Genomic DNA, 27,991 nt, shown 5'->3' on the forward strand with positions numbered 1-27,991 from the left:
TCCTCCTCCTCCTCCATCCTTTCCCCTCTGGCATTTCCTCCTTGTTGTGACATCTCTCTTTCACTCCCTCTCTCTCCATCTCTGGATGAACTACAGACAGAAAGAAGGAAGGAAGCAAAGATAAAGGCAGAAAAGTAGATTAATGGGCTCAATGAAGAACAGAGAGAGAGAGAGAGGATGGGTAAGAAGATGGAGAAGAGAACAAGTAGAGGTAGAGAGAGTGAGAGAGAGAGAGAGAGAGAGAGAGAGAGATGGGGGAAAGAGAGAGAGATGGGGGAGAGAGAACAGGCTTTCCTTGTGCTACCTTGAATAATTTACTTTTTTTCTCCCTCTCTCTCTTTTAAAAGATATAAAGATATATTCAACTGGGGGTGAGGAGGAGGTTTGATTAATTGCCAATTAATGTTTAACAAGGTACGGCTGTTTTCAATTAACACTGGTTTGTGCCCCGTCTCTCCTGACTCCCCCTCTCCCACAAATATCATACCCTCTCTGCCTTCTCTTTTCACAGGAAGGCTGATCTGTTGATACTGTGATCAATAATATTTTACTCAGTTACCACAAAAAAGAAAAAGAAACATTTAGAAGCGAAGCTGAAGCAGTTTTTGTCAGCAATAAATGTGTCTGATACTGTGTGTACATGCAAACGTGCCAGAATAATCAGCAACATATGGCTAAAATTACCCATAACACCCTTCTCTGTGGGGACACATGCACATATCTCTGTGATTTTTACGATGAATTTAGAGAGCGTTTCTTCAGGATCCAAAAATGAAAAGCAATTAAATGAAGAAGTGTTTGCATATCTGGATCAGCAGTTCAGCATTCTGAAAGCTGGTGGAATGAAGCTGTTGACCAGTCTGGAGGTTCTTCCTTCAGTGCTCTGGAAACGTTTGCCTGATGTCAGTAGTTCAAACAGTTTATGGAGAGGGTGTGAGGAGTCCCTGACAATGTTCAGTGTCCTGCTCCTGCAGCGGCTCTGGAGAAGTTCAGAGCTAGCTGTCTGTCTGTCTGTCTGCCCGAAACAACGTCCAGGGTTCTCGCCAGCATTATAACAGAGTAACGGCCGGTTACGCTGCTGCCTGAATGTAGCAGGAAAACAAGCGCTGATGCAGTTTCTCAACCATCGTCTTCGCTGCTACTGCCAGAGGCGTCCCGTCAGGACAGGCAAACCAGGCAATGGCCTGGGGCCCCCTTAATGGCTACACTTTGATACATTTTGCAGTGACAACCACAAACCCCCTTTAATGCGGTTCATGGTTAAACCTATGCAGGCCCCTATACAGTGCAATGAAAGTGGTGCCCTGCAACCACACCCAGTAGGGCCCCCCGTCCACGTTACCGAACCGAACCGTCTGGTTGACTGATAAAGAAAGTGAACTTTCAGCACAATGAAGCGACACTTATTAGGCTTTCAGAAAAGGAAGAAGAGATGGGATGAGGAGGAAAAACTAACCCTAAATTGGGATTGGGGTAGTATGGGGGGTCCTCCATGTACCTCTTTGCCTGGGACCCCTCAGAACCTAGGATCGCCTTTGGCTACCGCTGCTATTCGCTAGTGCATTCGCCGCTAACCATTAGCCGTATTCGCGAAGGCACCCCCGCTTTGACACGCTGTCAAAAAATCCTGGCGAGAATTCTGAATGTCATCCCCTCCAGCTGTATAGCCGTCTGGGACGCCGCCACGGAGTCATGTTTCTGTAAAAGCAAACACACAGCAGTCCCTCCACTCTCCGCGACCTTCTCCCAGCAAACGTAGCTTGTCCAGCTTGTTGTTGAGGGAGTGGACAATGGAGAGCAGGAGCGACGGTCCTGCTGGTCTTGAGGGGTTAACCTTCAGCCTAGCATGGATCCCAGCTCTCTTCCTCCTCCTTTGTTTACGTTCGTACCATTTGTGCTTCCTTCTCTCTCGGGTAACTGCTGGTGTAGTCTCAGACTGAACTCAGTGTTGTGTAGTATGTCCAAATCACAACCGAGCGCCGCAATTTTAGCGAGGTTCACTGCCCTGATGTTCAGCAAAGTCTCTTGGCTGTAAGTTTTGCGGAATGAATGTTAGGCAAGAGGCTCAAAACTTTCACTCTCGCTGTCTCCTGAAGGGGCTGCTGCGTTTATTCCACCTCTATGGAAATGAAGACGCTAATGTTAAACAATCATCAGTTTTTCACATCGAGTAAATTTGCTCATCCCCAAGCCGTGCTTTCACTATGCAGATAAAAGCCAAGTATTTAAAAAAATAAAAATAAAAAATTAGAGCTATGATCAAAAAAACGACTACTTTGAAAAATGTTGAAAATCGTTCCAAGTTTTTTCAATTTTTGATCATTCTGCTGGTTGTCTTCTAAACTCTCAGGGATGTCAGGACCAGTTTCTATGCTATGCTAAGCTAAGTGGCTGCTGTTGGTCGCATTTTATTTACTGGACATACAGACAGGTGACAAATGAAAGGCAAAACCAAATAAACTGAGTGTCTTAGAAAGATGTTGGATCACCATGATTGCAAGAATAGCTTTAGTTCTCCTCGTGTTGATTCATTAAGTCTGTGGGACTATACTGGAGTGATGAACACCATTTTTCCAAAAGATATTCCCTCATTTAGTGTTTTGATAATGGTGGTACACTGTCTAGCATGTCGATCTAAAATCTCTCACAGGTGTTCAGTTAGATTAAGATCTAATGACTGTGAAGGTCACAACATATAATTCACATTATCTTTGGTGACATTTTTGGCACGAAAGTTTTTTTTACAGAGAAGTTAAAAGACAGTTTGGAAACTGTTAAACACCGTAACATATCATGTCCAAGAAAACTTAATACTGATCAGCTGTTGAAAGATTTGTTCCAAGTTTCTAGCTGATGTTCAGTTTTGACATTTAGGGAGTCTATTTATCCATTTCAAAGTGACTGAAGGAAAACTCATCATTTGCAATTCACTTTTTTTGCAACGTTTCAAAAGTTTGCATAAAATTCACTTGACATCTGGATGTAAACATAAGCTGGAGGAGGGAGGTGGAGAGGGTGGTCTGGCCCGAAAAAACTTGGGCTGAACTTATTTGACTTTGAACACGGAGCCCATGCTGGCAGCACATTTGACCACCAGAGTGGCAGCAGGCTGACGACGTATAGACTCAGAGACCACTAAAGCAGACTGCAGACACACATGTACTGACAGTGCTCATTTCGCCAACAACCTTTTGGCTACACTGTGGGAAAAACAAGTGCTTGCTTTGACCAAATATGTCATATTTACTCCAACTACATTAGACTTCAAAATTGCATTCTTCTGGCGGAAAAAAAATTCTATTGAAAAGGTTTCATGTAAAATCCAGCCATCCTGTTCACCTCAGCTGAACTCTCATGCTGCTGTTCCATGCTGTCAAAGGCAGGAAAGCTCCAACTGCAAATGTTATTACTTAAATTTTTTCATCAAGACCCAGTACCTACATTTTACCCTCAAGGCAACATCCACAACTATACATTCTGTCATTCATATTCCATGCCTTTTTTTTTCCCCCAAACTCCATCTCAGGCATTGATTAAACCCCTAAAAACAGAGACATTTTTGAAGTGAAAATAACCCCTTCACGCCCTAAAATGGCTAAGAATTACTTCCTCCTGGCTCCAACTATAACCCTACCGCCACCCACTGCAGCTCGACACTCCAGCTTACCTATTCAGTGCTAAAACACTGTAAAAATAACCCTATGCTACACAATGGCAGGTTGTGATATTGGAGTAATTTAGCCATATGTATTTGAACCAAAAATTGTGAAGAAGAACAACGATAAGAAAAGTCCCACCCTGCAAGATGACAGAAATAGTTTCTTAGGTCTGTAATGTACCTTGGAAGTCTAAATTGATGTTTCCTAAGCTGCAATCGGTACACTGTAGTTTCAAGACAGAAATACTCAGCCATGGCACTGACTGCTTAAGTCATGCTACGTCTTCCAGCATTTAAAAACACACCCGTGGTAACACGATAAAAAAAAAAAACAACTTTCACTTTCACTGGAGGGGTCTTTGAAACAACAGCTTTCGCAATGAACAATTTGTAAACTGCTGAGGGGATAAACAATATAGCTGCACAACTTCCAACTTCAGTGCAACAATCTACCTGGTGCCTTTGTTACCTGCTGTACAGTGTTCAATCATCAGTGTGCTATGTGCAGTTCAAGGCAGTGCAGGTCTTAAAAGTTCAACTGTTACTTCGTCGGCATCTTTTGAGATTGCCGACACAGAACAGTCCCTGGTGTAGCTTTAAAAATGTAACACCACATTTCACAAATTTCATCAGTTCTAAACACCAACAGCAGCATGTTATGATATGCATTGAATTCAGGACATGCGGCTGGTGAACTCACTGACACCGAGACATTTGAATTCTCCACCATGCCTCCATTTGCTCTCCTCCCTCTGCAAGCAAAGACCCACAGGGCTCGCAAGTTTGATGCCTTCTTCTTTCTCTCCCTCTCATCCTTCTGTTTTCTTCATTCTGCCTTTTCTCTTTCTTCCCTCTGTTCATCTGATTCATCATCTGCCTCAAGCCTCCCACCCTCCATCCCTGCCTCCCTCCTCTGATTCTGTGCCTTTGTCCGGGAAAAAAACATCAACATCACCGGGATCACTTCTGATTTTTTTTTTTTACACTGGATTTGTACGCTGCCTTCGCTGTATTGTAAAACCTGTCTGACCTGACTGGTCCATGTCCAACACGCACACTGTGACCATGTCATATGTAAATACAATAGCAGTTGGACAATGAGGAGACAATGAGCAAAAAGGAATGCAAAGTATTGCATCTGTCTGCTGAAGTGAAAGTGTGTGCGTGCAGCCATGTGTGACTGACAGTGTGTTTGTACTGTACGTATGTGTCTGTCTGTCTGTCCCTTTTTTCCCTGGTTTGGCTTTCATTACAATCTCGTACCTCCACCCATCTGTTCACAAAGGCGAGTGGGAGAGAAGAAGGGAGGAGAGGTGGAAGAGTTGGCTGTCACTCCTCATACGTGCTCCTTCTCTTCTTCTTTATCTGCCCCTTCTTTGTCCTGCCTGTCTCCTCCTCATCCTCCTCCTCCTCCTGCCCGTCTCTCCTCCTCTACTCCTTTCATCTTCAGATAGAGCTCTGCTTCCTCTGAACACCCAGCAGGTGTGTGGTGTGTCTAATTGTACGTAAGTGTGTGTGTGTGGGTGTGAAAAATGTGCTTTAAAGTCTTGCGCATGAGAGCTTTTCTTCCTACCAAGTCAAATTGCGCCCGTGTTTGTAGCTCATGCATTCGTGTGTGTTAGCTGTGTGCAGTGTGTGCGTATTGGAGATATCTTGTTTCCTCGAGGGAGTCCAGACCCATTTCCACTGTCTGCTGTAGCCAACCAAGCCAGCAGTGCATCGATAATCTATTAGGGTAGAAACACACACATATACTTTCACACACATACACACAGATACATTTGTTCTTCTTACCTGCCACTGCTGAACACACTGTGGGTGTGGACGGACTGTAACTGGGTGGGCCAACACCTGTACCTGAAAAGCAAACATACACAGATATTACAAATTACACACATTTATTAGTGGCATTGGCTAATATAGAGTAGAAAGTAACGCAACGACTGAGTAAATACCCACTTTACACAGCCCAACACCTCTATTGCATTTCATGTGCCTTTTGCAGACTTGCACGTACTCTACTATAGTGTTACTTTCCTATTTTTAGTCAAGAGTGTTTCAGTTTGAGAGTATTATTTCTCCATTTCATGTTTAGATTTTTCAACGCTTTCCCATCTGCACTGTTGCTGCACAATGTGCTTCAGTTTCAGTGCATCTCCAAACACTCGGGACACTGGCCACCCGTCATCTTGCTACAGGAGAAAATTAGGTCAATTAGGCTACCCTCCTTGGTGTAGACACAGAGCATTACACCCATCTGTGACTGCTGAACATCTTATTCCAAAACCGTGGGTATGAATTTGCTGATGGAACAGCCTCCACTCGTCACGCTTTCTATGAGATTTTGGAACCTGACTGCGAGAATTTGCTCCTTTTCAGCACATGAGTGAAGTCTGGCACCAATATTGCATCTCTGCCTGCACTTCAGTTCATCCTAAAGGTGTTGGTTTGGGGTGAATATCAAAGTTCAGGGTCAGTCAAATCTTCCACACCAAAGTCAGAAATCGGACACACACCCTATCTTTTTTAACTTAATTTGTACATAAAGCAATATAAACATCCCTGGACACAGAGATATCTACAAACGTTTGACCATACAGTGCATAATTGAGTACTACAGTGTTTCCTTGAACTTATTTTCCTGTAAAACCCCTCATAAGCTATATCGAGCCCTTTTTCAGACACAAGATAAGTAGCATTTGTTGCTGGTGGAATGGAAATGTCTGACCTAGTAAGACAGTTGTCATGACTTTTACAGAAAAGTGAGCAGGGTGCTCTTTTGGACATGAAGCTGACACATTCAGATGCTGTCAGATTAACAGATAGGAGTGCAGGTCTAAAAGCGGCTTGACTGACATCAAAGCAAAACGGTTCAGGTGTCATCATTTATTTATCAAAATCAGAGCCAAGAAAGTTAGTTGTGCCTCAAACTGCAAAATATAAAGCATTTCGAAAAGAAATATTACATATATCACAGTCGGAGGAGTGGAAGGAAACAAAGGATGCTCTATTTCTTTTATGAGTAACCTTGTAAAGCTATAAATATATTACTGTGTACACTGACAGTAAAGGAGGTCAATGTTGTTATTTATCCTGCAAGCAGCAACACATATGACACATTAACAACAAATTAAGACAGAAAACATATTAATCAGCCACAAAGATGAGGACACAGTGGGCTAAAGCAGAAAATTTGTAGTGGCATTAAACAAATAGCAGATCTGATGAAATCCTCCTTGTATATATGAAAATAGAGACACACACATGCAGGGAGAACAAAACCCAATGTACTGACCAACCACACAGAGCAGCAGTGATTACAGTTGCCAGACATACACCCACAGTCATTATATCCTCAGACATCCAAACTACACACACACACACACACACACACACACACGCTCCAGGAAATAGTGATGGACAAACACAAATGCATGCACAAAATAACACACAGCCAGACAAAACACATAAACAAGATACCAGGATGATGTAAGAAGGCGCAATATCAGACATCACATAATTAAAGCTAAAGCCTGTTTATCGACCAGTTAAGTAGGACAGGAGGAGCTAAGCCCAAAAGATGCACCCTGTTTACAATAACAGCCTCACACACATGGTGGAAATGTGTTCTAAACAATACTCTCCTACCAACCTATATTTACTGGAGCTATACGGAGCGCAACAAGCCTTTCTGTCCCATACGCAGGAGGTCATGTAAGGTAACAAAAAAACAATAATTATTTCACTAAAATACGTACAGACGAGTTCCATAGAGGGACACCTTTAGCACAAGTATAATAATTAATAATGATTTGTTGTATATTTTCCTTCTTAGTAAAAAAAAAAATGTTTGAAACATTTGAGAAATGCCTCAGCATGACTTTGTTTAGTCTGACCAACAGACTGACGATATCCATTTTATACAGTAATAATACAAGGAAATAAATATGGAAGGCGGAAAATACTCTCATGTAATTGCCAATTAATTAAATTAATCCAGCCCTGACTTAATATGTGTTATTAGGCAGCACATTGCGCATGCTGGACTGACCCAGATTGGGTCAAGTGGACAAATTATCATATGTAATTGGTAAAACAGAATATCTTAATGCTAAATTCAGTTTCCTCGACATGGACTAAGCTTGTCCTTGGCTAAAGACTTTTTCCATTAAATTTCAGTCCAGAACTAGGTTTAACCCACCTCTGGAAAGTTGCGCCTTGATGGGAGATGATTAAACTAACAAGGTGAAAATGAAAAATTATGGACTTCATTTCAGGCATATGTTGTCTATCAATCAGATTTATTAATAGCTTTTAAAATGTCAGAAAAGCAGTAAAAACATGCCATTGTGTAACTGTTGATTAATTTCAGGGTATTTATTTGTCTGTGAATTCATTTAAAACATGGGTATTTACTGTCATTAATAAACATTTCTTTTTACTAAATTGAGACCTCTTATAGAGGTTTACTGCAGCATGGCAACAGCACTATAAATGTCTCAGCGAGGAGAAGCACATCTGGTTCAGACTGATGCTGTATTGTTTAGCTAATTTCTATCACCTTATTTGTGAGCTGAAAATTGGTCATGCTGTCAAAAATTAAAATCTGAAAGGACAAAACCTGAGCAATCATTTCAGGTAAACCCATAAAAATTCCATCATCTACCATTTTCTTCTTTTGGATAATCCCTGGATTCCTGCCTTTTGGAATTCCTCCACAGATTATCCCTTGGCTTCAACTACTCGAGGGCTGAGGAAGGGAGGGGGGTGGTGGTGGTGGAGGAGGATGAGAATGGGGAAGGCAGGAGGAGGGGGAACTTGTTTTAAGAAGTTGGAAGTCTGTGAATCTTGCTGGGCTTGCAGTTCCCCCTGCGGACATGTTTTGCGCACGTCAAGGAATTCACTCGATCCCTCTGTTGTAACCCCCTCCTCACTCCCCCTCTCCCTCCTTTCCTTCTTCTTCCTCCTTCTTTAGGGAACAGAGGTATATAGGTAGACAGAGACAATCAGGCTAACTCACAACAGCTCCCGTGATCTGCCTGACAACAGCCTGAGGGCCCACACATGGGCACACATACAGGCACACTGTCACAACAGAAGGAAGGTAAAAAAAAAAAAAGAAGAGACCAAAGAGGGGCCCCGGGACGGAGCCTTGAGGCACTCCGACATGGTGACACAGCAGCTTCCCTCCAGGCCCCTCAGCTGGTAAACACAACTAACCACAGGTTGGAAGCTACTCCGCTTCTGTTTGCTAGATGGCTTTGTTTGGCAGAAAACAATGACTAGCCCCCTCTCTCTAATTTACAGGGGAGTTGGCTCATTCCTGGAATGTACAGAGGGAGCAGCTTGCATTTCATGACGGGGTGGAGAGATCCGTGATGAGGAGGGGGAGGTTGGTTATCCGGCCAGAGTGGGACTGCGTTCAGGGAAGGGTGAGCGAGTTTAGCAGCTATTTTTAGATGACATGTCATTTAAACTCGTGGTATGTCCCTGCAATGTAGTCAAGGCCTGAAACACTAGTCGGGATACGTGGATGGAACTCACAAATTTGTACAACAAAGCAAAACCTGCAGAGAGGCACGTCAACAACCAGACCTGCTGCGCTTTGGCAAAGCTGCCGTCTTACCCAATGCACACAGAGAAATTCACATTCAAACAAAAAGCAATGACAACAGAAGATAAGTCAAACAATTAAAACAAAAATGCGTAAGACAAATACCGAAATCCGTATCTACAGAGAGAAGAGCAAATAGAAATCCCCACACTGAACACACCGTAGATTGTGAGCGCAAATCATGGATGCTATTGAGGCTTTTTGAAATGCACACAAAAGCATATGTAAACAGCCACGCAAACACTCTGTCGCCAAACCACCGCCCACTCAGTCCCATTGTCACCTTAGTTAACCTGCAGTGCACTGCAAGAGCGAGTAAAGATGTGGAGAGAGAGACAGAGCAGTGAGAAAGATAAAGAAAAGCAATCCAAGATGAGCTTGTCTCAGTGAGTCAGTGCAAAGCCTGAAATGAAAGGAAATGAAAGAGAGTGAGAAGAAAGAGGGGAAGATAGACAGCATATGGCATATGGGGACCTAGATTCCCTTGCCTTCCCTCATCTCTCCTGTTTCCCCTCATTTCACACACCTGGGACCATTACTCCTCATGGAATCAACACCCAACTAAAGTCTACTTTTTAATTAGTCCTCTCTTCTTGCTCTCTCCCTCCTCCATCCATATGCTCTCATCTCTCTGTTGCCTTTTCTATCTCTGTCTGTCCAAGCTGCTCTGTCTCGGTTGTCTCCCAAAGTGACGCTGTCTCACAAACTTGGATTTATTTTGCTCTCAGAGGTTTGTCTCTACATGTGGCCACATTGAATTACTGATTGAAAATTACTGCATCGGAGTACTGATGTTATGTCCAGCTGCAAGTGGAGTGAAGGTAATGATTTACATCTCAATATGAATTATTATTATAAGTGAGATATCAAAACTTTATGATGACTGTCTGCACTAATTAACATTATTAATTTCACCTCTTTTGCCGTGCACGAAAAGAAAACCTCCTCCACAATTTGGGACTGGCTCTTTTTTTGTTGATTTTTTAAAACTATTTATTTACTATTTTTATATGCTTGTACATAAGAAATGATAGAAGTCTTTACAGTGTTGTGTTTATGGAACTTGATGTGCATGAAATTTCTTGAATACCAACGTAGTGGACACCGCTTGACTTTCCCTGGAATGCCAAGAAAAGGGACACACCAGGTAACAAGCATGATTTTTATTTAAATTCTGGATGTACTCCCACCATAAAACTGCCACCTTGGACACTACGCAGAACGGGGAAACCCACTCATTCTCAGGAAGAACCACTATTAATGTCACAAAAGAGAATTACAGAAACAACCTGTTGTGATCAACTTCGCTGTTGGCACTCCACTGGAAAAATGGTGATGCATGCATTTTCTTACAGCATGGACACTCATACCTCCTGCAGAGGCATGAAACCACAAGTGGAACACTAACACTTTTGAAACAACAACTTCAAAGGCACGGTGACTCTCATTGAGGTGTGAACAGTCCTGTTAGAAGAAACAGTGCTGTTTCTTCTTTCTATGGATACTCTTCCCCACTCTTACCAATTGTGATCCCAGCAAGCAGAGGGGGCGGGGGGAGCAGATAAGAATCAGTCGTAAAACTGGTGCTGCATACCAGTAATAAAAAGTTTCTTTGGCCGCATTTTTTTCTGTCATCTTTTTACATATCTTCATTTTTGTAGTTCTTGGTTTTAGTTTTGACTTAGTTTTATTAAGATAGTGCTCCCCTTCATCTAAAATCTAATTTACACACTTGATTCTGTCAGACCAAACCAAAAAGAATCAGTAGAAATGAGATTTTTGTGACAGATCAATTACACTGTGGCTTCGCTCTCAGTTTTCCAAAACCTTTTTTTTTGTTTTCTTCGGCTAATACCAAATGTGGCCGAAAGCACAACGAGAGCCACTGTTAATAGTAAAATAATTTGTTCATCAACTCTGAGGAGCGCGCACACCACACGCCGGACGCTGGCTACCTACAGATCCACCACCTGTGAGCCAACGTGGAAAGTTGCTAACGGTCTGCAACACTGCGTCTCTGAGCTCCCCGGCAGAACCCGTTACCAGGCAACTTAACGATGCTTTGGGAAGAAACTACGTAAAGAGGGCCTATTCACCAACAACTGTTCCACCCAAAGAAGACTCCATTCCCATCAGCGCTGCACGAAGTAGGCAGAGCCAACCTTTCTATCTGCTCCTGATCGGGTTGATGCTTTAACTATTTAACAGCTCACAAGTGTACTGATTATAAACGAAATTATTAATCCCTACTGTTAGATCGTTATTGACCATCCTACTCTCACCACAATCCTCAATATTTGACTGGGTAAACAGATAACATGTCCACTACACACACTCCGATATTCACTGTCTATAGTTCATGTGTATCATAATGGTAAAATAGTTAATAAACGTTTCTTATTTAGACCAATTCATGGTTTCGTGTCTTTCTTTGTGTGGGAACTGAGGTCAATTTAATCAGAGCTTACAGCTTTCAGATAACACACCGGTAAACTTAATTTCAAATGAAGTCTCTTTGAGATTTCATTTAAAATAATTCCTCAGTAAACTGAGGTGGTGCCCCTAAATCAACGAGTGCAACTGAACTACAAAGCATAGCTCTAACATACGCTACACCAATATACAACAGAAGTGGGCACTTCCCTAAATGTCAAATGATTCAACACTGTACCACCTTAAAGTTATTTAATTACTTCTAAGCAATACAGGCTGGTATTCTGTAAAATTAAAAACAAACTAAGATTCACTATTTTAAATATACAATACAATATTTTTAAAATACTCCATATATCCACCTTTGTTTTTTTGACCCTCTGAGTCTGCCACCAGTCGTCAGCATGGAGGATACTGAATTTCTACAAAGATGTTCTGAAAGTAATTTTTTTTCAGCTGTTCTTTCCGAGAGGAGTTGCAGCATACTTGGCTGGGTCATAGTTTTACATGTTCAATTTTAGAAACTCTTGAATGATTTTGGCAGAGTTTTGGAATGCTATCATGCTGGAATATTCTTCTGTCAAGCTTCTGCAGACTGGGAGTCAACTTGTCAGCTAGAATTTTGGTATATCCACAGACATTCATGGTGCCATCTACAAATGTTATCTCCCCAACACCTTTTGCACTGATGCAGCACTGCATCACACTCAGTGTCTGTGCTTTACTGCTGGGATTATGTATTCGCTGCAGTAGACTTGGCCAGGTTCACGTAAAAGTTTCATCTTGCAATTCTTTGTTGAAGGCCAAACAATGTTATTTTTCAAAGTTGCCATCCATCGAGGTTGATTTCAGGCAATGTCCATCACACTATTTGAGCTGTTGGAGAAACTTAGATTTATAATAATAACCCCTTTGTCAAGTTTGAAGTGCTCCCCATCTGTTTTTCAGAGTTGGATTGTGCAAGTAGCTTACTCACTTATAAAAGCAGGACCACTGTGGCTTCGATTGGTGGTGCTATGGCTTGTTCTTTACCACAGATTTTTAGTTGGTCACTGATCTCCCCGTAACCCTTTCTTTCTCTGCGAAATTTCACTCAGATTCTTAACTCCACCCTGGTAATTGTTTTCCACGTGGAGCCATGATGCAGATAGACAAAGTCCATAGGTCCACAAGTGATAAAGTTTGGGTTTGCAGGTAATTTTATAACTGTTTTCATGCAATTAGGCGGACTGGAAATCACAGGTGTACTCAGTTTTCTTTCAATGATCACAGGTGATTTAATTTGAGTGTCAGTGATCACAATTGTTTTCACTTTGCTGCATTGAGTTTCTATTTTGGAGGGTGTATTTTCAATATTGTCTTTTAAAAGTGTATTTTAATTTTTCATGAGATGAAACACTGTTTTGGTCAACTTAGAAATACTGCAATTATTGTGAAGCTGTATTTCTGCCCTGGCCTTTTTGTGACTACAATCAATTCAAACTTCAGCCATGCAGCATTGTTACAGAAAACAGATGTAGTTAGACTGCCAGGGTGCCCGTTTGAGAAAAATTACTCGAGGTGTTTTTCAAACATGACGTGGACACGAAGAATTGCCAGCACATTAACGAAGTGAAGTATATGCTTGAAAGTGGTTGCTGACTTGGCTGTCTGCTTGGCTTTGATGTGTGCAACCGTGACCTCAAAAGGGACAAGTTATTATACGTGTGTGAGTGAGTGTCTGACAGGGACAGAGACAGGGCATGAAGGAATTTATAGCTTACTTAAAGCACTGTGACCTTAAACCAGTAAGCCCACATCAAAGTTGCTCGCTGTCTATGAACTACATGTGGTAACTTTCTTTTTAAATTAGAAAACAGAAATGCACCTTTATGAAAACCATGTGTCAGATCCCTGAAGTGTCTGCGAGAAAGGTACACTTAAGGCAGAGATGTTTAAAAGTTTATTAACCCTTGAAAAACGCATGTAAACTCAAACACTTATAATAACAGTCAAGTAATTTCAGGACACCTTAGCCAAAATTCACTTTAAAACGTTTCATTTTCATGTAATCCATTTAGAAAAGATGGAGATAAATGTTCAAAATGGATGAAGTCCAGCTAAAATAATTAATGTCTTTGTTGGGATGTTAAGTAATTCTTGCATGAATAGATGTTATAAATACAGTACGGACAAGAGTAACCTACCACCCATGTGATTTATGCTGCTTAGTATAGCCTCACTTGGATTCATGACAGCCATTACTATGAGTTATAGTGGTGTTAATGAGAGCTGTGGAAGTGTCTACACTCATGGTCTGTGTCAGTGAAATAATACAGACAAAGATTAATACACACAAAAGCAAGTATACTAAACATGACCAGTCAATGACCAGACTTTCCACACAACGTACAGGTACACAGATGTCACATGTTGAATAGTGGAAGCAAAAGCACTCCTTAATAATTTAGTACAAGCACCGAGACAATGCGAGAAGGCGCAACTGCAACAAAATTTCAGGGAAAGTTGCAGCTAAATCTGCTGCTCTGTTAGTTTGGTCACTTCATGTGACTGCAGAGGAATACACAGTGGTGCCACTGTTCTGCAAATGAAGGTTCTTGTTTGACTAATTAGAGGATGGAGCGCAACGACATTAGGTGGGTGGAGGCAACCAAATGACGCAAAGCATTAAATCAAACTCAGCACGAAAAACCTTCATTCTGCTGTCGCATATGCTGAATAGTGGTTCTAAATTTCGGTGTGAAAGAGAATATGTCACCTTGACTGCTTATATGCATTTGTTCCAATGTGCTTTTGTAAACTTCACCTCCTCCTGCCTGGTTGCTAGGACACCTGCAAAGGGCACGTGCAGAGGCAGGACTGTCTGGCTGACCTTTGACCCCACAGAGCTCTAACCTCTATGACCTTAGCGGTGGTCTGACACTTCATCTTACTGACCACTCCCACTGCTCTGTATTGTGTGTGTGTTTAAGTGTGTGACAGGGAGTCTCAGCACTTTATAGTCCCAGATGAGAGCGCCTCAGTCAGGATGAAGCAATAAAGTGGGTGTAAATGATTTTGCACATATATGAATGCATACAGTCTTGATATAGCAGCATTTCTGAACACACACATCCACAGACATCAGCAGACTGACACACTGAGAAAGAGTTTGAGGCACAGTAGACGTTTAGCCTGAGGGTGGTCAAATCGCATATTGATTTATTTTAGGTTTAATTTAACCCTCTAAACTCAAAGCAGTTTTTGGGCTTTTTTTTTTTTTTTGCTCCTGTCACGTTTTTTTTTTTTCTCACTGTGGGTTACTTTTTCATTGCAATATAAATTCCTGCACCTCTATGGAAACAGCATAACCATGGATAGAAGCAGAGAGAACTCAAAAATGTCTTTTGTGCAGTCTTACAAATCTATGCCATAAATCACACACAAAAAGGAAACTTGAATTGTCTTTGATTATTTATTTTATAGGAAAAAAAATGCAATCAACATGTACACATTTTCTTTCCGTTTTTATCCACAGTATGTAGAGCTCTACATACTGTGGATAATTTACTACTTGTGTTTTTAATTTGTTTCCGTGTTTGTCTCCCATCTTCTCTAGGTCAAACCAGCCTGCAGATCAGCTGAAAAGTCTCTGAACTTTTGTCATACGACTGGTAGCTGAGTTGCTCATAGTACAGATTTAACTTTTTTTTCTTATACAGAATGTGGTGACTGAAAACAGTTCATTTTTGCTAAATTCTGAAACAAGTAGAAAAAATGACTTACTTTGGGTTTAAAAAATTTTTAAGCTTAAATTTGGTATTTGGTTAATTTTGTTAATTATGATACTTTCAAGGGCCAATACACAGTATAAAGCTGAAAATCTGGTATTTATTTTTTTTTTGTCTCTGATTGGTGATGTTTTCTTAAAAGAAAACATGCTTTTCAAACCCACTGGCAGGTTTTGCGATTCAGAAGATGTGTCACAGCTTACTTGACTGAAGTGAAGAAAAGTACACAGCCTGCAGTTCAGCCCAGTCCCTTGAGTGTTTGTCATGTGACTGCTGGTTGCAGTGGATTCAGTTGTGGCTTCATGGTTACACCGAGGGATGCAGATTATATTTTATTTTTTACAGCATCTGGTACAAATGGGTTTTTGGCAAGTTTTTAAATGAGACATCCATCCGTCCATCCATTATATATCCATCCATCCATTTTCTATACACCGCTTAATCCTCACTAGGGTCGCGGGGGGCTGGAGTCTAGGGGACACCCTGGACAGGTCACCAGTCTATCACTGGGCCACACTTAGAGACAGACAACCAAGCACACTCACATTCACACCTACAGACAATTTAGAATCACCAATTAACCTCAACATGTTTTTTCGGGCTGTGTGGGAGGAAGCCAGAGAACCCGGAGAGAACCCACGCTGCGCCACCTTGCAGCCCCTAAACAAGACATTTAGAATAATATTATTTTGATAAAATAAAACAATTTTAACCTTTGATTTGGTCAAGTTTTCCAATGCAGTGGCACAATTCATGGACTGTCGAAAACTTTTCTGTTTGAACAGTTTCTGGCACCGATAAACAGTCTAATTTTAGGGGACTCTGTCAAAGATAACATGCCTTTGGAATCACTTTGGAAAATTGACCAAGCAGGCTATGAAACAACAAGGTCACCAGGAGAGGCTGAGTTTTTGGGCTGTGGGCTAGTTTGTTACACTAACGTGCACATACACATCTAGAAATGTACATGAACACAGATGCACAGAAAAAGGTAGGATACTGAGTGCTGCAGAGAACCAACTTATTCCACTGTGCAAATATGGCCTTGCAAACAGAATGGAAGATAGCTCTGTGTGTGTGTGTGTGTGTGTGTGTAATGTCATTCTGTCTTGCCAGCAGCAGACACAAGCTCACCGGGAAGGCGTCACGCCTTTATTTATTCATCAACCTTCTGGGAACTGGCAATGAGAGACAAGGTCAATACATTATTGTATACATGTGTGCACACACACGCATGCGCACAAACCCCCTTCAGTCCACCTATAGACCACATATACAGTAAATACTTTTCTAGGATACGTCTGCCAACACATATACTGTAATGACTCGTTAAAATGGTATCACAGCGCGTGCACACACACACACACACACACACACACAGATCGCACATACACACAGTGTTCAGAGACTTGTTGGCTGACGGGGCCATGAATCTGAGCCCAGAAAGCACACAGACCCTATTAAACGTTGCCGGATCTGCAATACACACCCTATTAAATGCTCGGGATCAGCTGAGTCAGCATGCCAAAACAGAAAAGACGGGAGATTTAGACAAAACAGCGAGCCTCGTAACCAGGAGACAGCGCGCACACATACCCGCAACTTAACTCACAGTGCTGTACAGTATGCTGATATACAACAGGCTAACAAGAACAGAAATGTGCAGAGAGAAACACCCAGGAACAAAAGAAACTTGCAAACACAGGAAAACAAGCACCCACACATATTAGGGAAAAAAAAAAAAAAAGAAACACACACCAGTTTGGGGAACACAAGCATGTGTTACTTTGCATCTGGCTCCTCTTAGAGCAAGACACAAAAGAAGTAGTATGTGTAGTGAATGTGGCATTGTGTGTGTGTGTGTGTGTGAGAGAGAGAGAGAGAGACAGAGAGAGAGAGAGAGAGAGAGAGAGAAGAGAGAGAGAGATTTGGTCAGTGCTTTGATAGGTGGCGAATGAGGAGGAGGGCTCAACATGAGTCCAGACAGGAGAAAGAAAGAAGAGGGGGGGATGCAGCCACTGTCAGATTCACAAACACAAACCACATGCAGCTGTTCAGCTTTTGCCCGAGAGGCACGTGACACACATGCACATGCAAATCCGTGCACACACAAACAGACACCGTAGCAACAAAGGTAAACACATATCTTTGAGTAGCGGACAAGTGTGCAGGACTTTTTCACCACCACGTGCATCACGGTGGAAATCCTCAGAGTGTGTGTGCGTTTGGCACATAGTGACTTGTGAGTCATCTAGTGGGTTGTGGGTCTGACTATGGGGTAAAAATAGCCCTGTGTGTCAAACTTGGTTACAGAGTGATGATGAAACCACTGGCTATACCAGCTGCATGCATGCACTTTTGGTAAGCAGAACTGGCGCTGCGGGATGAACTGCATGCATACAGCTCTGTAAGGTCACTGTCTCAACTGGTTGCACAAACTCTGTTGCCTGCCTGTGCTCTCTCCTGCCTCTGTGATGTGTGTGTTGGGCGTCTGTATGTCTAATCTGACGGGCCTCCACTTTATCTGCGGGACACTTCTATGCTGGTTTCACCAGATCACAGGGAGAGAAGCAGGAGGAGGAAGATAGAAGGTGGAGGATGCAAAGATGAAGGGAGGGCGGGTGACCTAACTGTTTGATGTTAAAGTCTGGAGCCGACTGAGGAAAAACTTCAAACACTGCATAGAATTAAAAATATTACCTCCCCCTGTACACACACACTTGTCTCTCCAGTAATGTGCACACACACATAAAGAGCTGCTATCAGTCCACAACAGGTCAATATGCCCTTGAGTGAGGGATAGTCGAAGAAAGAAAAGAGGTAGGAGACCCTTAATCGGCCCTCCAAATGTCTGTAAAATAACATAAAAACTGATTCTCAATGAGTCTTGTCTTGTGCTGTGTAGAAAAACTAACGTGAAGTAATTCCAAGTTTGTGGGAGCTTTAAGACAGACAAAGTCATAAAAATGTAGCATCATGATCGCCATTAGCTTCAACCGGATCCAATGAAAGGCTTCAATACGAAACCATATAGTTCAATTCATTTTCACATTTTTACAAAGCGACGACAAAATTTTATTTGGGGTAACTTAATGAAATTAGCTTGATAACAGTTTTTTTCTTCAACTTGAGTTCAGGATTTAAAGTCCCCTTTACTAGCTCAACATTCCCTGACTACTTCAGATGGTTAAAACTAGTGATTATAGAGGAAAAGCAAATTTTCTTAATTCATTGTAGTTTTGCTGGTTGAACAGAATTCACAGAAGTTGTCATAATTCACAAAGATTGAAGAAAACTGTTAATTTTTATTTCGGTAGAGGAAAAACAATTGTTTTGGAGTGTAAATCACAACGTTCCTCTAGAACTTGTTGATCTGTGAAATCCGTTCCTCTCACCACCCACCCCTATCCACCCGCTGAATATTGAGCACACCAGCTAACCATCGACTCTCAATATGCAAAACTGTCCATACTTGCGTTCTTGCGGATTTGTGAAACGTCATCAATGCAAAGTCAACTGCACACTTGGTTTGTGTCTTCAACAAAAGCTATTTAAACAGGGAAAAAAATGAATCAATTAAAAAAATGTTAAATTTTTTTTAAAAAAAGGTCAAACAGGACGTACTGTTCCAATTCTAGGTACACATCTAAATAAATTAACAATTTTGCTTGTAAAAAAACAACAACAATAAAAAAAAACCTTGGGACAGAGCTTTCAAGTAATAAAAAAAAGACTTTGCTGTTATTTAATAATCAAATCAAGTTTATTGTCATTTTGCTGTACATACACAGTAGCACAGGCAAGATGACAGAGCGTTTCATCAGGATCATGTAATTAGTAAGTTCTGTGGAATGAACGTCTGGAATAGGCAAGACAGGAAACATTCACTCTCGCTGTCTCCTGAAGGGGCCGCTGTGTCCATGCGAGCCGCCATCACTTTGAACGTAGCGAACCTCTTCAGGTCCTGGTAGGTCTTCAGGGACACAAAGACACATACGATGGTGTGAGGATGGTGAAGCTGCAGATGCTGCTCAGAGCTAGCTGTCTGTCTGTCCGCCTGGAATAATGTCTCCTTCAGCTGTATGGCCATCTGGGATATTGTCAGGGAGCCATGTTTCTGTTGAAGCAAACACAAAGCAGTCCCTCCACTCTCTGCGGGTTTCTCTCAGCAAACGTAGCTCGTCCAGCTTGTTGTCGCGGGAGCGGACATTGGAGAGTAGGAGGACGGTACTGCTGGTCTGGAGGGGTTAGCCTTCAGCCTAGCATGGATCCCAGGTGTCTTCCTCCCCTTTTATTTATGTTCACACTGTTTGTGCTTCCTTCTCTCTCGGGTAACTACCGGTGTAGTCTCTGATAGGACTCTGTGATGGTGCAGTATGTCCAAATCACAACCGATTGCCGCAATTCCAGCGCTGTTCACTGTCCTGACCTATCTGGGATAGGCAAGACACTCAAAACGTTCACTTTCATTGTCTCCTGAAGGGGACGCTGCGTCTCTGCACGCCACCATCCTAATAAATCTATAATTAATATGCATATATATATATATATAATCTTAATAACTGTCTAAATTAAATTAAAAGCAAAAAAAAAAACAAAAAACAAAACACTTGACTTTTACCAACATTGCTACTGGATATATTTATAGAAAAAAAGCTTGGTAATTTCACCATTTCATTACTAAATCTACAACAAAACATCGTGTCCAGAAAGCAAAGAAGGACCCTGTGACTATGCCAGTTACTTTATTTAAGTTAAAAGGGAATAAAATAAAGAACATTCCCATTCGTAACAAAAAAAAAAAATGAGTCCAACCTCACACGAAACAAAAGCAGTCAGGCAGTCCTACAGCATTAAATTTGTCTTGTAAACGTGCATCACAATTTACAGGACTATATAGTGCTATAGTATTGCACTGTACTATACCATAATCAGTAGACCTGTGCACTCATTCAATGTGAAACCAACCTCTGGTTTATGATTGAAATTTTTCTTTAAAGAAAAGCGGCCTTTTTCAGGGTTAATTGGGAACTCTGGTGGAAGGGTTGCAAGAGGTGAGTGAGGTTGAGAGGTGAGGTTTGAAGAGCAGGGGAGCAAATCTTAAAGGCCAACTCAGTTCACGGTAAGGAATGTGGGCTTTGAAACACTTGTTTGTCCTTGTGTCCAGCATTTGCCTGTTTGAACTACTCAGTCATTTAAACTTCAGCATATTTTTTACCTGCAGTTTAAGAAGAATGCATACATTCTCATCTGTTTTCAGTTTTGGATTAAGGCAGCACGTCTAAATTTAAATGAAAAACTAACAGTTTAGATTTACTAAATAAAAAACAAAAGACCCACAGTAAGAAAATTAGGCAGCAACAGACAGTTTACCTTTATTACTGAGCTTTAAATGTTGCATTTTTTAAATACCTCATATGGCCATCGTTTTTACTGACTACAGTCTGTATCCTTCTCAGCATTGATGATACCAGAGTTTAACAATTTCCGGGAAAGATGTTATGCCGCTCTTCAGGGACTATTTGTTTCAGCTTGTCTTTCCTAGAGGGGTGCTGTACTCCAGTTATGTTCTATTGGATTTAAGTCAGGTAACATTCTTGTCAAGGTCAGAGTTTTCACTTTGTTCTTCTTTCGAAAGCTTTCTGTGATTTTAACAGTGTGCTTTGAATTGTTACTATGCTGGAATATTCCTCTTCTTAAAGCTTCTACAGACTGTAAGTCAACTTGTCGATAGTAATTTTGATATATCCCCAGACATTTATGGTTCCATCTATACATGTCTCGTGCTTCAGTGGTGGGACGATGCATTCACTGTGGTAATTCTGGCCAGCTTCATGACAAACATGGATCCCATCAGATATCATTTCATTTCCTTCAAACTGTCTGAGCAGTCACAACAACTTAACATATCCTCTGTGCCAAGTCTGAGGAACAAGCCTGTATGTTTTATTTAGCTTCATTGTCCAAATAGTGCACTGTCTGTAGCAGCATATTAGGAAGGCGACTATTGTGGCTCTGATTAGTGGTACTATGGTTCATTCTATACCTCCTTATTACTGATGCAACTGTAGTTTTACTATATTTAGCTGGACACCCAATCTTCCTGTACCTTTTCCACATTCTGTCTAAAACTGAGAAAGTTCTGGTGTCCACATGTCACTTCAAAACCATGTTCATGCAGTTACACTGACTGGAAATCACAACTGTACTGAATTTTGTTATAATGATTACAGTTTTTCTAACTTCTGCATGAATTATGTGTTGACTTTTGTTTCCACTCATTAAGGACACAATTCTAATGCAAAACTGCAAGATTTTAAAATATTAGCAGCTAAACAATATCTGAGACAGAAGAGGCATTAAAATATGAAACACTCCAATGTCAGTTAATTGTGGGTATTAAATAAGTTCTGCACTCCAGCTGGTGTGTGTGCGTGCGTATTGTTCTTTGAAGTGAGGTGTGAAGTTTGTGGTTCAGAGTCATAATGAGACAGCGGAGTGACAGACAGAGCAGTAATTAGAAAGTTATGAGAGAGCAAAACAGAGAAGGAGAGAATAATGAAAATGACAGAGTAAACACATGGAAGAAAAGAAAAGGCTCAGCATTGAAGAACGAGGAAGGAAGATGGAAAGAGAAAGTTAAATAGTGCAAATGAGGGAGAACAAATAACTGAAAGTTGAGAATGAGTGTAATGAAGGAAGGGCAAAAAGAAAGAGGCGAAAGAATCACTCATCTCCCTATAAAGCAGTGGAGTCAACCAGAGCTGTTAGCGGCAGCACTGTGGGTGGTTGTGGAGGACGGAATGGGCGAACACACACACACACACACACACACACACACACACACAATGATACATGCTAGCTAGTCTGAGCTGTGGCGGCTAGCACTAGTCTTTATTGGTTAAGCAGCTGGTTTGATGTGGGGCCCACACACAGCGACAGGATGACAGACAAACTGTAACGCACACCACACAGAGCGGGAGGAGGTGTGTGTGTGGATGTGGGAAGCAGATCTGTGGAGTTTGGCTATATGACTGTTTATATGGGCGCACTTGTGTGTAAGAGGGCTTCAAGAAGACTGTATGTGTGTGAATGTAAAGTGGGCTGAAAAATTGTGTGGGACACTGAGTGTGTAGCTGCAAGGCTGACAACTATACACCTGTGTGTGTCTGTGGGTGTGCATGTAGGGGGTTAAAGTGAGCGCAAACATATGTGCAGGTGTAAGACTTTGGTGTGAAATGACAAAGATGATGAATAAGAGACATTAAAGACATGGCAGGAATTGGTTAGAAAAACAACAGAAAAAAGTGTATTCAGCTAAAAGGGATAAGATGATGTGATATGAGAGAGACGGAGAAAATGGGACAGAATGAAAAGAAAAAGAACGAGTCTACCGAGGGAAGGAGGGAAGTGATGGAGAGATAAACAGAGTGTGGAGTGTCTGGCCGTGTCCCAGCTTTGTCTTTGGTCTCAGGGGAGGGAGGCTGGCAGAGGCAGGCCGGCTGGCTGCTCTGGCGCGGGGCCAGGCCACACACTGTGCCACGCTGCCCAGGAAAAGCCCCGGCCTGAGAGGGACAGCGGGGTTTGGTGGAGGGATCCCAAGTCTGAGCCTCCCCAAGGCACTTGAACGTGCCCCAGGGGGCCCATTGTGCCCCCAGCTCAACCACTTGACACATCTGGTCCCCTCAGCCTGGTGAGGGCTCATTCACCCTGACACTGTGGCTGGGGGGCTGTGGTTACTGGCAATAGTTAAGCAATGTTCAGAAAAGTCAATATCAAAAATGTAAAAAGGTACCCTGTGGAGATTTCTTACAAATGCGGTTTAAATATGCATTCAGTATCATGTCCCATCTCTTGCTCTTGAATCAATGCTTTTCTTGGTGTTGCGCCATCAACTGCTGTTCGTGGATAAGTTTATGATGTGTATTGCAGATGATGCTAAAACAAACAAAAGCAGCACCCACATCAAAAAAACTGCTACATTATGCCACCAACGTTCTAAATATGGACAGTGTACAACAGCTGCAGTGAGCCTGTATTCTGATTATCAACGTATCTGTGAAATAGTTCTCATACTAATGGCTGGTCTTTTCTCAAAACTCCAGGGAACTTAGTAAGTTATGTTTCGTCTAACCAACAGTGATCTTAGACACTGAAAAATCATTCAATTTTCTGGTAAATGACCAATAACTTAATTGAGAAACTGTTTCAGACCTACACTGCACCAGTACGTCCCATAGTTACACTAGCTGAAATAAACCAAAGAATGAGCCAATAGCATTAACGCTGACAACTTGCAGAGCACACAAAGAATAGTACAGACGCTCCAAAAAATGCACAATGAGCAGTCACATTACACCGCAGACACTGGTACGTTATAGGTTATCCTTGAAACTTAACCATAAAGATGAGCGAACAGCACTGTTGCCTCCCAGCAAGAAGGTCGCCGGTTCGTGTCCCAATGGGGGCACCGGGATCTTTCTGTCTGGAGTTTGCATATTGGGTTGTGGGTTGTCTCCAGGTTCTCTGCCCTCCCACAAGTCCAAAAACATGTTGAGGTTAATTGGTGATTCTAAATTGTCCGTAGGTGTGAATGTGAGTGTGCTTGGTTGTCTGTCTCTAAGTGTGGCCCTGCGATGGACTGGCGACCTGTTCAGGGTGTCCCTTGCCTTCGCCCTAAGTCAGCTGGGATAGACTCCAGCCCCCCCGCAACCCTAATGAGGATTAAACTGTGTATATATAATGGATGGATGGAAACCTGGAAGAGACCACTAACATCTGGATAGAAGTCTTTTATCACAGAATAAAGGTGATTGCTCAAACTTCACCTGTATTGATTTGCAGCAATCTTTCCCTCAAGTGGATCTAAACCATGCCGGTAAAATGTCCCTAACAGTGTAACAGATCCACCTGATCCCCTCACTGTAGCGGTCGAGCATTCAAACCTGCATGTTCTCTTAGTGTAGCCACACTTGCACTTGCCAAGAATATGGTGACAGAGGACTCATCTGATCACATTGTTTTTTTTTTGTTTGTTTGTTTTTTCAAAATCTCTGTCAACAAGGGTTTATGGTTTATACACCACTGAACTCCCAGATGAACGTTCATCTTTGAAGTGAGGTGTTTATTCACTGCAGCTCTGCTATAAGATCCCACTCTGAATGGTTGTTCATGGACTGTTCTTGAAAGTCTGATCATGTCCTGCACTGACATCCTCAGTCACCTGAGGAATAGCTGCTCTTCTGTTTTCCCTTAGACATCACACTCATGCACAACCATTGTGGTCATGTTGCTGTCAACCACAACTTCAACTATAGATCTAAACGCAGATGTCACTTTAGTTACTGTTCCTATTGAAACGTTATCCAATTGAGCAGTCTTCATAACTCGAGGCCAGTTCATGCTTTCTTCACACGCAGGTTTATCAACAGACAGCGGACTGCACTCTGCTGTGTTCATACTACAATAGTGCCAAACTGGTCCATGCAGATAGTTGCATTGCCCCTCTTGTCAAACACACAAAAAAAAAACACAGAGGGCAAATTTTACAGGATATAACAGCTACTGATAGACTGGGCTAAAGTACCACGTGTTGTGAATATACCTGAGCTGTATTGAGCACAATGCGCAGACAGAGCACAGGATTGCTGGAGAATTTAGAATGTCATATTGTGTCTGGGCTCTGTCGATTGAAAACTTGTACAAATTAAAGCATTTCCAAATCCGATAGTGACTACTTCAATTAAAACTCTGTTAATGTTGAATTTTAAAGGTGTGGATGGTCAGGAATGTCCTTGTACGTTCCCCCTTCTACCAAACTATCTGTTTCAAGCGCCACATGTTTTGCTGGCACATCCACAGTCGTGTCCATGTGCTGCCCAACATTTGTGATCATGTGGAGTCTCTGAACCCCAGCAACCTTCGTCGATTTGGGTGGACGTGTGCTCTTGCAGAAAGCATGAATTGGCGACGAAGAACAATCAACCCTTTAAAAAAAAAGTTACTAACATCCATTCATGCCACAAAGGATGGTTGGATGTTAACTGCATAACCGTACAATGCAGTGCACCTGTGTGGAAGCATCTGCATTCGCTGTGTTCCTCCACTCATTTATTTGGGTTTGTCATCTGTCTCTAGCTGTGCAAGTGGATATTTCAGAGCAGCTTCCAGCTCTGCCAGTGAAATATGACTAACTCAGTCCTAAATGCTTCCTGTGTCGAAGAAATAGGCCAGTGTGTTCAACAGGTCAACAAGTCGAACCAACTCAAAGGATCAGGACGGGCTCAGGCAGCATTGAGAAACTGGGCCAAGTTTCCTAAACTTCACATTACACATTGATGAAAAAAAATAGCGAAAAGCAAGAGTCTCTGAATCAAAGCCAGCAAACACTCAGATTGGGATCAGCTCAGCAGCTGCAGCAGAGACTGTGCAAGATCAGACTTCAGTAGAAAGCAGCTTGAAAGGAAGAAAGCAACTTTAGCATTCAGTCCAGAGTCACTAATGAACACTGTTTCACCATCACTTGCTTTGACTGATTAAAACTCTGTAAAACTTCTCTTCTATCTGTATCTTTGAGCTGAGCAATACTTTCTGGTCTCTCTGTTATCTATTCCTTTAAACCTGTGTTTTTCAGTTTTGCCTGCATCATTTTTTTTTGGCTTGTTTTTAATGAATGAAGTCACTTTACTACCATTACTGCATATAAGACACACACAGTCAAGACACTAAAAGACAATAGTTGTACTCATTTAAGTCACAGTGCACTGTACAGTTTGAGTATTTGGTTTGAAAATCTAATAAATAGCACACAATCATTCACAACTATAATGGCATATAAGAAACTGGGAGAATATCTTGAATTATGAGTTTCTACAACTGAAAACATGCATGTTCTATTCCAGGGGTGGGCAATCCTGGTCCTCGAGAGCCCCTATCCAGCATGTTTTAGATGTTTCCCTCTTCCAACACACCTGATTCAAATGATCAGCTCATCATCAAGCTCTGCAGAAGCCTGATAACGATCCTGATCATTTGAATCAGGTGTGTTGGAAGAGAGAAACATCTAAAACATGCAGGACATTGGCCCTCGGGGACCAGGATTGCCCAGCCCTGTTCTATTCTGTTTTGCTTGGTTTGTTTCCACCTGAATTATGGATCCATCCATTTCTTTTTCTCATTCACTTATCCTTCCTGGGCTGCAAGGTGGTAGCACTGTCGCCTCACAGCAAGAAGGTCGCTGGTTCGCATCCCAGTGGGGGCACCAGGATCTTTCTGCGTGGAGTTTGCATGTTCTCCCTGTGCAGCGTGGGTTCTCTCCGGGTTCTCCGGCTTCCTCCCACAAGGTCCAAAAACATGTTGAGGTTAATTGGTGATTCTAAATTGTCTGTAGGTGTGAATGTGAGTGTGCTTGGTTGTCTGTCTCTAAGTGTAGCCCTGTGATAGACTGGCGACCTGTCCAGGGTGTCCCCTGCCTTCGCCCTAAGTCAGCTGGGATAGGCTCCAGCCCCCCCGCGACCCAAATGAGCATTAAGCGGTATATAGAAAATGGATGGATGAACTTATCCTTCTTGCAGCTCATCTTCATGTGTTGATGGCATACAATGTATAATGTACATTTGTGTGTGTGTTCGAGCAGCTCAGGGGCACAGAGCTGACTAAACCCCATTTTCCAGCTGCCTGGACAAACCAGTCAGGCACGAACCTCAAAGCCTCAGTATCCAGAGGACGGAGGAGGACAAACGCCATGGCAATGCCATTTTGGGATTACATTGCGGATGGGGGAAGAAAATATGCTTTCCAAATGTGCGTTTGTTACATGTTTACATATATTCTGGCACAGGGTGGAGTCTGTGTGTGTGTGTGTGCATATCCAGTGTCTGCAAAAATGACCTCTGTGTTGAATGTACAATCAGTAAAGCTCAAGTTACCAGCAGCCCTTCTTCTCTCTGTCTGTCTCTGCTGAGATATAAGATTACCACTGGCTCCAGACAGTGAGGCTAATACTCCTCCTCCTCCTCCTCCTCCTCCTCACCTCCTTCTCACCTGACCAGAGGAAGGGAGGGACGGAATATGAGGATGAGCGAGCAGAGACCGGAAGGGGGTGAAGAAACAGACTGGAGGGGAGGGGTGGACACAGAGAGGCAGAGATTTATACAGCGGGACAGATGAGAATTAGCGATTGTCCACCTGCACGTATGCCATGAGGAGAATAGACAGGAAACACAGACGCTGCACACACACAAGATCTGTGCAGCCACAGCAGTCAATAGACGGAAACCTAAGATGGCGGAAGATGAGGGGCCCGCACAACCTCTCCCTGCTCGTCTCCCCTCCTCTTAATCGAACTATGCTGGGGGCCCCCATCAGGGTCACGCTCACACAAACCCCTGACCCCACCCTTCCCCCAAACGAGCCCTATATTGATGAGGTCATTGGTCGAGAGGTCAAATCCCAGTGACAGACAGAGGGATGGAGAGATTTAAAAAGTGGAGCAGAGAAAAAAAGGAAAGCGAGGAA

General features: G+C 42.3%; 1 protein-coding gene across 1 annotated transcript in view; it reads right to left on the reverse strand.

Annotated features, from left to right (window-relative positions):
- The window catches only part of kdm6ba (lysine (K)-specific demethylase 6B, a), a 130,252-nt gene that overhangs the window by 68,644 nt on the left and 33,617 nt on the right, over positions 1-27,991 (reverse strand). The window contains exon 5 of the mRNA XM_008287672.1: positions 5,453-5,515. The gene's annotated coding sequence lies outside the window, so the exon portion shown is untranslated. The remainder of the gene's footprint in view (positions 1-5,452; positions 5,516-27,991) is intronic.

Source organism: Stegastes partitus, unplaced genomic scaffold, assembly GCF_000690725.1.
Source record: "Stegastes partitus isolate 25-593 unplaced genomic scaffold, Stegastes_partitus-1.0.2 Scaffold512, whole genome shotgun sequence".
Classification (NCBI taxonomy): Eukaryota; Metazoa; Chordata; class Actinopteri; family Pomacentridae; genus Stegastes; species Stegastes partitus.